At 36.7% G+C, this 14941-nt stretch overlaps 1 protein-coding gene across 7 annotated transcripts in view; it reads left to right on the top strand.

Moving 5' to 3' along the window:
* Positions 1 to 14941, top strand: part of ZMYND11 (zinc finger MYND-type containing 11) — a 153332-nt gene that overhangs the window by 31740 nt on the left and 106651 nt on the right. For 4 of the 7 annotated variants that reach the window (XR_002325306.1, XM_020990351.2, XM_020990353.2 and 1 more), the window contains exon 1: positions 14688 to 14737. The exons of the other annotated variants lie outside the window; for them this stretch is intronic. The gene's annotated coding sequence lies outside the window, so the exon portion shown is untranslated. Of the gene's footprint in view, positions 1 to 14687; positions 14738 to 14941 lie in introns of those variants that run through there. 7 annotated transcript variants of the gene reach the window in all.

Raw genomic sequence — 14941 nt, 5'->3', positions numbered from 1 at the left:
GAGAAAAGGGGGGAGTGGGGAAAGGTGCAGGACTGAGCCCTGAGGTATATCCATGTTTATGAGGCAGAACATGGATGATGACTCTATAGTAGAAGGATTTTTTGCAATAAAAGTAGGTGTCATCCTCATCTCCTTACTTTTTCTCACCTCCCATGGACATTCTGTTGCTAAGTCCCGTCAGGTCCACCTTTGTAGCATCTCTCACCTATGCCCCCTTACCTCCTCTAACACTACTTATACTCTAGTGCAGCCCCTTATCCCCTCATGATTGGACTATTCTTATTGATCTACTTGCCTCAAAGTTCTCCCCATTCCAGTTTATCCTCTACTAAGTTGTCAGATTTATATTCCTAAAACACAGGTCTTGTCATCCTTTATTAAATAAACTACAGTGTCTCATGTTATTTTCAAGATCAAACATAAAATCAAACATAAAAAACCATAAAATTTATCATTCAAAGTCCTTTGTAACTTGGCCTTTCCTACCTTCCCAGGCTTCTTATTCCTTACCCCCAAGTACTCCATAGCCTTCTTGCAGTTCCTGAAACAAGTCACACTTTGTCCTTACTCTATTCGTTTTCCTGGGCTTTCACCTACTCCTGGAATTCTCTGCCCTATCTCCTCCTTTCTCCTGACTTCCAAATTCCACCTAAAAGCCTACTCCTTCTACAACAAGCTTTTCCCAGTCCCCCTTAATGCTGTTGCCTTCTTTATGTTGAATACTTCAAGAGGATCGTATAATATATTATTTGTACATAGTTGTTACATATTGTCTCTTCTATTAGATTGTAAACTGCCTGAGATTAGGGACTGGGTTTTTTTGTTTATTTTTTTTTTTACTTTGTGTGCTCACCATCTACCACAGTGACCAGCTTGTGGCATGTACATGATACATACTTTTGGATTTAATTTGGCCATGGAAGGGACAGTTTTCATCAAGTGATGGAGAAGCCAAATTATGTGGAGTTGAAGGTGAAAAAATAGAAACAGTGTTATAAAACCAGCTTTTTAAGTTTAGTTGTGACAGGAAAAAGAAATAATAGAAATATTTCTGGGTGGGGAGGGAATAATAGAGCAAAGTCAATAAGCATACTATGTGTTAAACAAAGGCAAAAACATGATCTGTGCTCTCAAGGAGCTCACTTTCTAATGAGACAGGCAACATGTAATGTATACATGGTATAAATAGAAGGTGGACACCTAGGTGGCAGTTGATAGAACACTGGGCCTAGAATCAGAAAGACCTGAGTTCAAATCTAGCCTCAAACACTTAGTAACTGTGTGACCCTGGGCAAGTCCCTTAACCCTGTTTGCCTCAGTTTCCTCATATGTAAAATGAGCTGGAGAAGGAAATGGCAAACTACTCTAGTATTTTTGCCAGGAAAACCCCAAATGGGGTTATGAAGCATAGGACACAACTAAAATGATTAAACAACACAAATAGAAGATAGTCTTTGAAGGAAATAACTAGGCACTAGAGTGGGGTAGAGGCTTGGGAAAACTTCATGCAGAAGGCAGAATTTGAGCTGAGTCTTGAAGGAAGGTGGAGAAGAGAAGAAAGACATTGTGAAGGAACAACCAGTGAAAAGGCACATAGTTGGGAGATGGAATAGTCTGTGTGAAAAACGGCAGGTAGGCTTGTGTAGCCAGATTGTAGAGGACATGGTAGAGAGTAAAATGTGAGAATACTAGAAGGGTAAGAAGGGGTGCCAAGGTGTACAGGGCTTTAAAAGGATTTTATATTTGTTCCTGGAGAGAACAGGGAGCCTTTGAATTTATTGAGTAAGAAGGTGACATGGTCACTTAAATGCACTTTAGGAAGAAATCACTTTGCTGAGTTGAAGATATGCTGGAGTGGGGAGTCATTTATTCTCACCCTAGATCTTCTACACAAGTTTCTCAAGTTTGAATTTGGCTGAGGGCTTTTCTTGGGACAGGTAGTGAATAACTCAAACTGTGACTTGCCATGGTATATTTAATTTTGGTGGGACAGGCATCCTTCAGAACTGAGAGTAGTAACAGAGAAGAAGAAAAGGAGCCCATTGAAGGTCCTTTTTTTCTGCCTCGAACCTCAGACATAATTTAATTATTGTGAGGACCTAGTAGCAGACTTACACTGTTAGGCAAGCCCGTGTGGATAAATTGAGGAAGTTGGACTAGATTACCTCTGAGGTCTCTTTAATATCTAAAGTTAGGTGAATTTTGCAGTAATACATTAATTTTGAAGATTCAGGTTTTCTACCTTTATGTGGAGAACCATAACTACTGTAAGTACTAAAATAATATGAGTGTGGTTGTAATTGCAAGTAAAATCCATTTATAAAAACTGGTATAATAAAAATTTCCAGGCCAGCCAGTGGCTCACTTCAGGCAATGTTCAGTACAACAAAACTATATTATGAATGGATTTAAAGTTCATCATAATTGAATTTTGTTTTCCTGAGTAATGTTTGTATAAAACCATATTCACAATCAAGAAGTGTGATAGTTGAATTTAGATAAAAGCAGTATGTATTCTTTAGACATCAAACTATGATGCCACCCCCCCAAACATGGAACACATTACTAAATAGGTAAATGACTGCATATCAGTGTACAGAAAACCCAAAGTCACTTATAGTATCTTCTTTCAAAAAAAAAAAGGATGGTATATAATTGAAATAATTCACATATGGAATTTTGTTACTATACAGCTTGCATGAGTCTGAAAAATTACATTTCCATGTATCTTACTTCTCCAAGCGAAGGATAGCAAAAGAGAAGCTCTGTTTGTATTTCCATTTTTATAATTCCCTATGGCATCTCTGATGTTAATAGTAGCAGAGAGCAAATAGTTTCTTTCTCTAATTTAAAAATTATACTGCTTGTATTTTTAATAATTTATAGTTAAATATCATTGGACTTCAGAAGGAGACTTAATGACTAATAAAATTCTCTATTCTTAACTACTTTTGCTGAGAAAATGGCTGTTTCTATTTTTAAAAATTGATTATTATCTTGTATTGTCATGGTAACAAGCACTGAACCTGCTTTAGTAGAATTACTTAGAAGATTCCATGATTAGAATTTATGACCAAACAAGATAGAGAGCACTATGAGATGTAAAATGGATAATTTTGATTTTATTAAATTTAAAAGGTTTTGTGCAAACAAAACACATGCAGTCAAGGTTAGAAGGAAAGCAGAAAGCTGGGAAACAATTTTTACAGCCAATGTCTCTGATAAAAGCCTCATTTCTCTAATATATAGAGAACTGAGTCAGATTTATAAGGATACAAGTAATTTCCCAGTTGATAAATGGTCTGAGGATATGAACCTGCAGATTTCAGATAAGGTTATCAAAGCTTTCTTTAGTCATGTGCAAAAATGCTCTAAATCACTATTGATTAGAGAAATGCAAATTAAAACAACTCTGAGGTGCCACTTCACACCTATTAGATTTGCTAATATGACAGAAAAGGAAAATGATAAATGTTGGAGGAAACATGGGAAAATTGAGACACTAATGTATGGTTGGTAGAGTTGTAAACTGATCCAACCCTCTAGAGAGCAGTGTGGAACTATACCACTACTAGGTCTGTATCCAGAGATTTTTTTTTTAAAGAGAGAGAGGTGGACCTAGTTGTATAAATATAACAGCTCTTTTTGTGGTGACAAAGAATTGGAAATTGAGGAGATGTCCATGAACTGGGGGATGGCTGAACAAGTTATAGTATATGCTTGTAGTGGAATACTATTGTGCTATAAGAAATGATGAGTAAGCTACTTTCAGAAAAACCTGGAAAGGCTTACACACACTGATGCAAAGTGAAGTGAGCAGAACCAGGAAAACATTGTACACAGTAACAGTAATATTGTATGATAATCAGCTATGAATGACCTAGCTAATTCTCAACAGTACAGTGATCTAAGACAATTCCAAAGGACTCATGCTGTCCACCTTCAGAGAAAGAACTGGTAGCATCTGAATGCATATCGAAGAACGTTATTTTCAACTTTATTTTTTCATATTTTTTTTCTTTTTGTCCGTGTTTTCTTTCACAGCATGACCAATGTGGAAATGTTTTACATGATTACATATATATATATATATATATATATATATATATATATATATATATATAACCCTATATTAAATTGATTATCATTTTAGGGAAGGGTAAGGAGAAAATTTGGAACTCAATTTAAAATAATGAATGTTAAAAATTGTCTTTAAATGTAATTGAGAAAAATAAAATACTATTTAAAAAAAATTCCATGATTTCATTATTCTTTGGATGCTTTCTTCTCTGATGAAAATAATATTCTCTCCATGCATTATCATCTTGTGAATTTCTTGTTTGTCTTCTTTAAATCCTCCATAGAAATTCTGTCCAATAAACTGAAGGCTTTCTACTTGTTTTAATATTTCATTAATATCAGCAGAACATAGAGAAATCGTCTTTCACTACTGGAAGCACTAGCTCCATTTTTGGTCATACATATCCTTGATTAATTATTTTAAAGGTTATTCTAAACCTAATAACCATCAACAGAAACATTCAGATACACAAAGAATACAAAATAATAGTTTGTGAAACTGGAGACTTCTGTTATTTCATTTTTAATGTAAAAATCATTTTGGAGTAGTGGATAGAGAGATGATTTACTTGATTTCATGTCTTGCCTTTGACGTGTAGGTTGTGTGACTCTGGGCAGGTCTTTCAGTGCAGTACTATAGGCCTCTAAGACTATGAATTGTATAATAGGTGTCTGTCTGAAAAGAGAGGAAATTTCCTTCCAATTAAGGAATAGATTACCAGCCAAGTTTGCAGATGACACAAACAGGAAGCTATAGACAACACTTTGAGAGAGAGAGTCTGCTTCCCAAGAGATATCACCAGAGTTCTGGTTAAAATGGAGACAAGCCACCCAGAACCCACATACCTCCTATGGCTGAAACTTCAGATTCACAGCAGACTAACTGATGTTTAAAAAACAATGATTTTTTTCACCCTAGCAGTTGACAAAAAAGTCAGCCAGAAGACCATGGGCAATAGAAAAGGGGATCCCCAACAGCAAAACCAGCACAATAAAAGAAGTTGGTAACCTGATAATGAGTTCATTTATGCATCAGAGACCCACATCACCTATAATGTCCAACCAGGGGATAGGTCTCTCTTGAGAAAGCCCATGGGTGGTCAGAATCCTACAGTGGTGACCTTAGAAGCTACCAGGAACAGTGAAAAGAAAGGAGAGCAGGGTGGATATTGTAGAAAGAATTGTTATTCACGTATGGGTGAGCTGGATGACCAGTAGAGGTTCCTTCCATCTGTATTTCATACACCGCTGTGAAGTTACTAAGCTCCATTATAACATTGTTCTGGTAATGATTTTAAGTCAAGTCAAAAATCGTTAAGCACTTAAATAGAAAATAGAATTATAGAAGAAAGAGGGGCAAACTACTTTTTTATAGTTTCTCTAAATTACATTGAAAAGATGTCAAATTAGAAATTGAACTTAGAGCAAGGGTCAGCAAATTATAATTCAAGTGCCAAATGCTCTCACCCTCCTTTTTTTGTAAGTCCTGTTGGCTAAGAATGTTATTTACATTTTTTCCAGATTTTATTAATTAATTTATTTTTATTTTTCAACATTCACTTCCACAAGATTTTCAGTTCCAAATTTTCTCCCCATCTCGTCCCTCCCCCCACCCCAAAATGGCATGCATTCTGAATACCCCTTCTCCTAATCTGCCCTTCCTTCTATCTCCTTCCCCCCTTCTTCTTTAATCCTCTTCCCCTTCAGTTTTCCTGTAGGGCAGGACAGATTTCTGTACCCCATTGCCTGTATATCTTATTTCCCCGTTGCATGTAAAAACAATTTTTTAACATTTGTTTTTAAAACTTTGGGCTCCAAATTTTCTCCCTTCCTCCCTCCCCACCCACCCATATTGAGAAAGCAAACAATTTGATAGAGGTTATACATGTGTAGTCATGCAAAACACTTCCATAGTAGTCATGTTGTGAAAAACTAACTATATTTCCCTTAATCCTATCCTGCCCCCTCCCATTTATTCTATTCTTTCTTTTGACCCTGTTCCTCCTTAGAAGTGTTTGCTTCTAATTACCCCCTTTCCCAATCTGCCCTCCCCTCTGTCATTCCCCTGCTCTCTTGTCCCCTTCCCCCCCATTTTCCTGTAGGGTAAGATAGATTTCCATACCCAGTTGAGTGTGTATGTTATTCCCTCCTTAAGCCAAATCCAATGAGAATAGGATTCACGCATTCCCTTTCACCTTCCCCCATTTCCCCCTCCACTGTAAAAGCCTTTTCTTGTCTTTTTTATGTGAGATAGTTTACCTCATTCTACCTCTCTTTCTCCTTCTCTCAGTATAATCCTCCCTCACCCCTTAATTTTATTCTCCAGATATCACCCTTTCATCTTCAACTTACCCTGTGTCCTCTATTTCTCTATCTATATATACATACACATAATTTTTTTTTCCTTCCTACTACCCTAATACTGACGAAGGTCTCTTGAGTTACAGATATCATCTTTCCATGCAGGAATGTAAACAGTTCAACCTTAATAAGTCCCTTATGATTTCTCTTTCCTGTTTACCTCTTTATGTTTCTTTTGAGTCTTGTATTTGAAAGTCAAATTTTCTATTCAGCTCTGGTCTTTTCATCAAGAATGCTTGAAAGTCCTCTATTTCCCTGAATATCCATTCCCCCCCCCACAAAGGATTATACTCAGTTTTGCTAGGTAGGTGATTCTTGATTGTAATCCTTTCTCATTTGACCTCTGGAATATTATACTCCAAGCCCTCTGGTCCCTTAATGTAGAGGCTGCTAAATCTTGTGTTGTCCTGATTGTGTTTCCACAATACTTGAATTGTTTCTTCCTGGCTGCTTGCAATATTTTCTCCTTGACCTGGGAACTCTGGAATTTGGCTACAATATTCCTAGGAGTTTTCCTTTGGGGTTCTTTTTCAGGAGATGATCAGTGGATTCTTTCACTTTCTATTTTGCCCTCTGGTTCTAAAATATCAGGGTAATTTTCCTTGATAATTTCTTGAAAGATGATGTCTAGGTTCTTTTTTTTGATCATGGCTTTCAGATAGTCTAATAAGTTTTAAATTATCTCTCCTGGATCTATTTTCCAGGTCAGTTTTTTTTCCAGTGAGATGTTTTGCATTGCCTTCTATTTTTACATTCTTTTGGTTTTGTTTTACAATGTCTTGATTTCTCATGAAGTCACTAGCTTTTAGTTGCTCCATTCTAATTTGTAAGGATGCATTTTCTTTAGTGAGCTTTTGGCCAGTTTTTCTTTTTAGGGCATTCTTCTCCTCATTGGCTTTTTGGATCTCTTTTGCCATTTGGGTTAGGTTATTTTTTAAGGTGTTTTTTTTTGGGGGGGTCTCCTTTAGCAAGCTGTTAACTTGTTTTTCATGATTTTCTTGCATCACTCTCATTTCTCTTCCCAGTTTTTCCTCTACTTCTCTTACTTGGCTCTAAACAAATGGCTCTATAGCCATTTCCTCTACTTCTCTTATTCAAAATCCTTTTTGAGCTCTTCCATGCCCTGTGACTGATTCATATTTTTCTTGGAGGCTTTGGATGTAGGAGCTTTGACTTTGTTGTCTTCTTCTGTTAGTATGTGTTGATCTTCTTTGTCACCAAAGAAAGATTCTGTGGGTCTGACTTTTTTTGGTGAAGTTTTCTCATGATCCCAGCCAATTACTTGAGTTACAAACTCTTTGTTAAGGTGTAGGGGTCTGCTTCCAGTGTGGAGAATGTACTGTCTGAAGCTTCTGGGGTTTTGTGCAGGTGTTTTCAGAGATAGTTCTAGGGACCTGTAAATTTTCTGTTCTTCCAAGGTGGTATGATCAAGGGTGAGGTATTTACTCCTTTCCTGGCCCAGGCTCTGGTCTATGAGTGACCACAAGCATTCTTTTCTATCTTGAGACTGTGAGGAAGATTCTACCACTGCTACAAGCTCCACCACACCAGCGTTCCTTCTCACCCTAGGACTGCCACCCAGAACTGTGACCCAGATCCAAGCACAGGCAAAGCCTGGATCAGCACCATCAAAGATATCCCTGCAATCCTCCTTTGATCAGCCACTCAATTCCCTCTCAGTCTGTGGGCCAAGCTCAGGAAGCAGCCACCACCCCAGAGCTCGGCCAGGATTAGGGCTGGTACTGAGCTTCTCTCTTACCAAGGTCACAGACTTTTCCTACTTACCTTTTAAGTTGTTGAGAAGTCTAGAAACCACCACAGTTGTCTGTGATTCAGTCCCCTGAGGCCTGCTCCAGGTTTGCTGAGGACCGGTCTTTGCCTGTGCACCCAAGCCGAACTTCCCTCTTCTCCCAGCCCCGTGCAATAGACCTTTCCAATCAACCATCCAGGTAGTTTTAGGCTGGAAATTTGTTTCACTCTGTCTTTTTGTGGGTTCTGTTGCTCTAGAATTTGTTGGGAGCCATTTTTATAGGCATTTGGAGGGGTTTGGGGGAGAGCTCAGGAAAGTCACTTCTTTTGCTCCAACATCTTGGCTCCACCCCCAGTCATGATATATTTGCACTGGCTGTTCAGTACTCAAAGCCTGTCAACTTAGTGACCAGTGGCATGTGTTTTTGAGATAACTAGCAATGTTTATGGGCAAAACTGTCCAAGAACAGAGCAAAGCAAATTAATCCATGTGGAGATCAATCATTGCCTCATTAATACCATGCCCTAACTCTGAAGCTAACCAACCACAGATGATTTAATATGCACAGAAATACTATACTATAATTTCTATAGGATAAAAGTTGTTACTATTGTTTGAGCACTGAAATATACAGCACTGCCCATAAACACAACACTATTCTATCTACCTAATTTAAAATAATTAAAAAATAAGGCATCTTTTGGGTGAGAATGTGTAAGCCATGTTGTTCATACTTTATTTTCTTTCTTATATGATTTCTAAGTTACATTTCTACTCCAAAACTGAAATATTCTAAATAAAAGTGGCAGTATCCTCAAAATTACTTTTTTTAGGCCTATAATCATTAATATAAAAGTTTCTATGTCCTTTGATTATTGGGGGGGTTTTTCCACTGATTTAGAGATAATCTCCTAGGATGCTTTATGTAATCTGAGATCATTGTCAACAAAAATATTTCACAGACTTCTGGGGAGGTCAGGAAGATGAGATAACAATTACAAAAATAACCCAAGAGAACCACGTCAAAGCATACAAAAAGCCCATATTTACAGGTTTTAAATTATATTTTTATTATTAATGTGAACATGATTTCTTAGTCTGTTACTTAAAATGGTAGTTTTGTAAGTAAAAAGACTAATCATTAAAATGATACGTAAGTCAAATAGAGATTTTCATTGTTACTTCTAGACAGCTTACAGTGGTACATGAGAAATGATGTCTATCACCTGGTCTACCCTTCTCCTTTTAGAAAATTTTTAAAATACTAAGTTATACATGTGAGAAAATAAAATAACCTAGAGTATGGCTTTGATTCTAGCTTGAAGTATATCATAAAACATAGAGTGTTTATGTATAAAATGCCTTAGTTTCCCATCTTTACTGAGCTCTGAGATGTCCTGCTATGTATTGCCTGATACGGTCTTTTCCCCTTTCTTTTAATTCATTGTCAACTAGGCATTCCCCTGTTTCCATAGGCTGCAGCATTCACCTGCCTTTCTTCCTTCATTTTAGTATGGTTGAACAGTTAGGTATGTTTATCCTATTTATATCTCACATGGTTTATTTAAACATATTTTATGCTTAAATTATTTTTTTAAAAATGTGATCCATACAGTTATAATATTTTAGTAAAAGGCTTTCTGTTAGGAAAAAAAAAGCAGACTGAACTAGTCATTAATGGTTCAGTGTAAACACAGGATAATAGCATAAAGAAATGGAAGAAAACTTTGAGGTCATTGAGTTTTACAGATGAGGAAATCAGAGATGTTAAGGGACGTGCCTGGAGTCACATAGCTAGTATGGGGTCTAAGACAATTTTAAAAACCAAGAGATAAAAGAAAATGATTTAAATAAAATTGAGTAAAATGAAATACAGTTCCCCCATTAGTTTTAAATGTAAGCTTAAAATAAATACTTGGTTTTGAAAGGCAGGATAGTATAGCAGATGGTACACTAGATTAGCAGTTAGGAGACCTGATTCTGCAACTAGCACATGCACTGGAAAATCAACTTTTCTTTGATTGGAATAGTGATTATTAATTTTTTTCCTTAGGTTTTTGTTTTTGCGTTGAATACATCAACTTTATTGATGATAGAGAATATAGAGCTCTTTGCTTCTCCCTTTTTGTGTGTGGGGGGGGGCATGAGATCCTCAGCATAGGATAGGGATGTGGGCTTCCCAGTGGCAGAACTCTTCTTTTGGCTGGGGATGTAGATGCATGGCTTTCTACTTTACTCCTTGGAGGCCTTGTAGACCATGAGGTCTTCTACCAGGTTGCTGTAAATAGTCATTGTACCAGGAAATGAACTTGTCAAAATGGTCAATTAAGGGCAGTATCAGTACCAGCATCAAAAGTAGACAGTCATAAGCTACAACTGAGTTACAACCGGGTCCTCCTTGTAGACTAAGATGCCCTTTAGAAGTCCATTTGATGTTTGTGTTTCCACTTTCTTGATATCATTCCAAAAGTTTATCCAGGTGGCAGGTCATATGCACAGTAAATACTTTGGGAATAGAAATTTGAAAGACCCTTCCTGTGAGTTTCCTGTTCAGCTCAGGGATGGCCTTGCCCACAATCTTAGCACCAGTGAGTCATGCCCATCATTCCCCAGCTTCTCAGAGGGACCATCTATTGTCTTCTGGGTAGCAGTAACAGGATAGGCTATAGTCTTGAATCCTTCCTAAATGCCAGAATTGCTAGATTCTCTTCCAGGTCTTTCCCTCTAATTGTAAATGTCCCTCAAGGTTTCTGCCCTGGGCCCTCTTCTTTTCTCCTTCTTTACTACTTCACTTTGTGATTTTATCAACCCCCCAGGATATAATTACCATCTTTATCCTAATATTTCTCCTATCTATCCTGCCCCTTTCTCTCTGCTAACCTCTTATCTCAAATCTCCAACAGCCTTTCAGACATCTCAAACTGGATGTCCAATAGACACCTTAAGCTTAAGATATCCAAATTGGAACTCATTATTTTTCCCCCTGAATCACCCCTCCACCTTTGCTATTACCATAGAGGGCATTACCATCCTCCAATTTCCCCAGGCTTGCAACCTAGGAATCATTCTGGATTCCTTATTGTGTCTCCCTTCCCACCATATCCAATCTGTTATCGAGGCCTATTGGTTTCATCTTTGGAATTTCTTGAATACGCTTCCCTTTTCTACTCTGACATTGCCACCACCCTGCTGCAGGTCCCCATCACTTCACTGTTAGGCTATAGCAACAGCCTGCTAGTTAGTCTGCCTACTTGGCTTCTCCCCTCCCCTTCTCAGTAAACTCCAGCAGCTTCCTATTGCCTCTAGCAGAATCCTCTGTTTGGCTTTCACAGACCTTGATAACCTAACTGGGATGGGGAACCTGCTGTGGCCTTGTGGCCTCAAGTCAAAGGGCCACACTTGAGGACCTAGAGGGCCATGTGTGGCCTCAAGGCCACAGGTTGCCCACCCCTGAAGTATCTCCCCTATCCCCCACCTTTTCAGTGTTCTTACATCTTACTCCCTACCATGTATTCCTCAGTCCAGTGACATTGGCTCTATTGCACAAAGACACTGCATCTCTTGACTCTCTCTCTTTGTCCCTTCTGGCTTCTTTCAAGTTCCAACTAAAAGCCCATCTTCTATAGGAAGTCTTTCCCAACCTCTCTTCATTCTAGTGCCTTCCTTCTGTTGATTTTTGTATTCTGTATATTATTTTACATATTTGTTTGCTTATTGACTTCCTCTTATATTGTGAGCTCCTTGAGGGCAGGGACCTTTTTTTAAACCTCTTTTTAAAATATCCTCAACATTTAACACAGTGCCTAGCACAGAATAAGTACTTAATAAATGCTTATTGACTGACTGTGATAAGTAAATTTCTATATCATAACTAGCTATTCATTTTTTATTGATTGGTTAGGTAACAAAAAATGCAAAATGGATTTCCATCTTTCAGCAAAAGAGCTTGTAAAATTATTCTACCCTTTTCTGTCACATATTTGTATGAACGAGCATTTTTACTTTATTCTTACTTTAAATCAAAATACAGAAATAAACTCATTGCAGAACTAGATTTAAGACTATGGTATTGAGCATAAAATTGCAAGTTTTTTCCAAATAAAAATGTCCAGAACTGACATTTAATAAACATATGATTTCTATATTCATTTAAGCATATTCCTAATTGTTTATCTTAATTTATTAAAATGATATTTTTATATTCAACAAAATTTGTAAACTAAAGTAATTTAATATTATATTAAAGATAATAGTAAGCATATGAGATCTTACTGGGTTACTTTTAATTATTACAGAATATCCCACATAAAATATCTGTAATTATTTTATAGTTAGTTTCATAATTTTATATTTATGGTTTTAATAGTTGTGGGTAGAATAAAATTTTATATTTAATTATTATATGATGTAAAGTTTAATTGGGAGTTTTGGGGGCAAATTTACCATTGTAGTTGTTGCAAGCACTTAATGACTAAATCTAAAAGAATAATATGAGCAGTATTTTAAATTACCTTGGGTGTTCACAACACTGCTTTGTTGCTATCCAAAGGGGTTCTTGGAACAAAAAAACATTGGGAACTGCAGGAGTAGTGTCAAGTTTACCCTATAGTCATCTCCTTAGGAGATTTAGAGATCTTTTATAAAGCAAGAAGGTGGTGTCCTATTGCTATGGGGTTAAAATTCAAACTCATTGGGAAACACTGACTATTATTAAGCTGGAGGATGACCTGCTCAGACCTGAGCTAAAGCTAAAGGATATGTTATTTCCATTTGTATTGAGCATGAGTTGGAGGAGAAAGGAACCTAGAATCTGAGATCAGTTAGGAAGGTATTAGAGATTAATTTAGACAAAAGCTAATGTGGATCTAGATTAGGGTGGTGACTTAGGTAGAAGTAATGAAATGGTGTAGCAGTTTCCTCAGCAGAAAGGTTGGGTTAAAGGGACAAAATTACGTGAGTTCTGTTTTCATCATGTTGAGTAATAAAAGAAATATCATTATAGATTAATTTTAGAATCTTTATGGATTTCTCTGTATGGCCAGTCTAGTAGCTCCTGCATTTGAGTTAGAGTAATAGTATAAAATATCTTTGAAGAGTGGAAAAAATACTGCCCATTTTCCAACAAAAAGGAGAAGAAAACAGAATCTACAAATCATCAGCCAATGAATTTAACTTCAATTTCAGGAAAAATTCTAAATCATTAAAGAGCAAGGTGGTGAATATTTAGAAAGGGAAGCAGTGATTGCAAAAATTCAACATGGCTTCATCAAGAATTATGCCAGACTATTTCCTTTTTTGACCCTTACAAATTGTCAGATGGGGGTAGTGTTATAAATTTAATTTAATTAGATTTTACTGGTTTTTGACAAAGTATGTCATACTGTTCTTGTGGAGAAGATGGATCTATGTAAACTAGATAATAATACAATCAGATTCATCAGTGGTGGGATATTTGAACTCATAAGAGTTTGGTTAATGGTTCAGTGTCAACCGTGGGATAGTAGCATAATAGAAGTGGAGGAGACCTTTGAATTCATTGAGTCCAAGCCTTTATTTTACAAATCAGGAAAACAGAGAGATAAGGTAACTTGCCCAAGGTCACAAAGCTAGCTTGTGTCTAAGACAGTTTTCAAATTCAGGTCTTCTTGACTCTTAAGATGAGTATTCTCTCCCCTACATTACACTGACTCACTGCTATGAAATATCCCAGGTATTTGTGCTTGGCTTTGTGCTATTTGAAATTTTTATATCAGCCACTTAGTCAAAGGCATAGATAGCGTGTTAGATTTGCAGAACACACACTGAATGACAAAATAAAAAAAAGAGTTTGGCAGATTAGAGAATTCAGCTGAACCTAATAAAATGAAATTCTGTAGGCATAGCTATAAAGTACTAAACTTGAGTTTTAAAAAAATCAACTTTACAAACAGAAGAGAGGAAGGCATGGCTAGACAAAAAAATAGGGAAGTTTTAATTGACTGCAGTTCAACTACAGTATGAGTCATCGATGTGATGTGGTAGCCACAAAACCTAATGTGATCTTGGGCTATATTAAGAGACATGGTTTCCAGGAACAAGGAGTTAATAAATAGTTCCACTTTGCTCTTATTAGACCTCATCTGGAGTATTGTGTTCAACTCTGGGTACCACAATTTAAGGACAGTGATAAAGGGGCTAGTCTCTTCAAGATGAGACTAGATGACTATTTGTCAGTTATGTTTTATTGGGAATTACTTTCAGATATGGGTTGGGCTAGTTGTCTAATGAGGTCCCTTCCAAATTGCAAATTCTTTGGTTCTCCAAAGGTTTGATATGTAGGCTATTTCTGTGTTTTACTACAAAGAGTTGACTACTTCATAAAATTATCTAGCAAGACTTCTGCTAAGGTGTTATTGTTAAAACAGAGATTAAAAAATGCACAGCAAATTGAGAATTTTGGATTCAATATGCTAATATCTCCTCTAAGGCTATCTTTTGTCTATTTTGTATCTTGCAGGTACCTATTTATTTCCACTATTCTAATGGAAGTGTCCTGCCCATTAGAATGTAAGTTCCCTGAGGGTAGGGACTGTTTGTCTCTCTTTAATATCTCTAGTTTACTTAAGTTTATCTCTGGTGCTTACTTAAGGTTTGATAAATGATTGTTAATCCTTTGGATTGTTATCAGATTTAGAAAATACTTAGCATGGTGGCATTAAACAACCTGCAGCCAATGTATAATATTGAAAGATAACTTAGCATATAAAAATC

This window comes from Phascolarctos cinereus, unplaced genomic scaffold (assembly GCF_003287225.1).
Source record: "Phascolarctos cinereus isolate Bilbo 61053 unplaced genomic scaffold, phaCin_HiC Scaffold_1;HRSCAF=81, whole genome shotgun sequence".
NCBI lineage: Eukaryota > Metazoa > Chordata > Mammalia > Diprotodontia > Phascolarctidae > Phascolarctos > Phascolarctos cinereus.
Note: the sequence above shows the minus strand (reverse complement) of the source record. Positions and strands in the feature narration are given on the sequence as shown.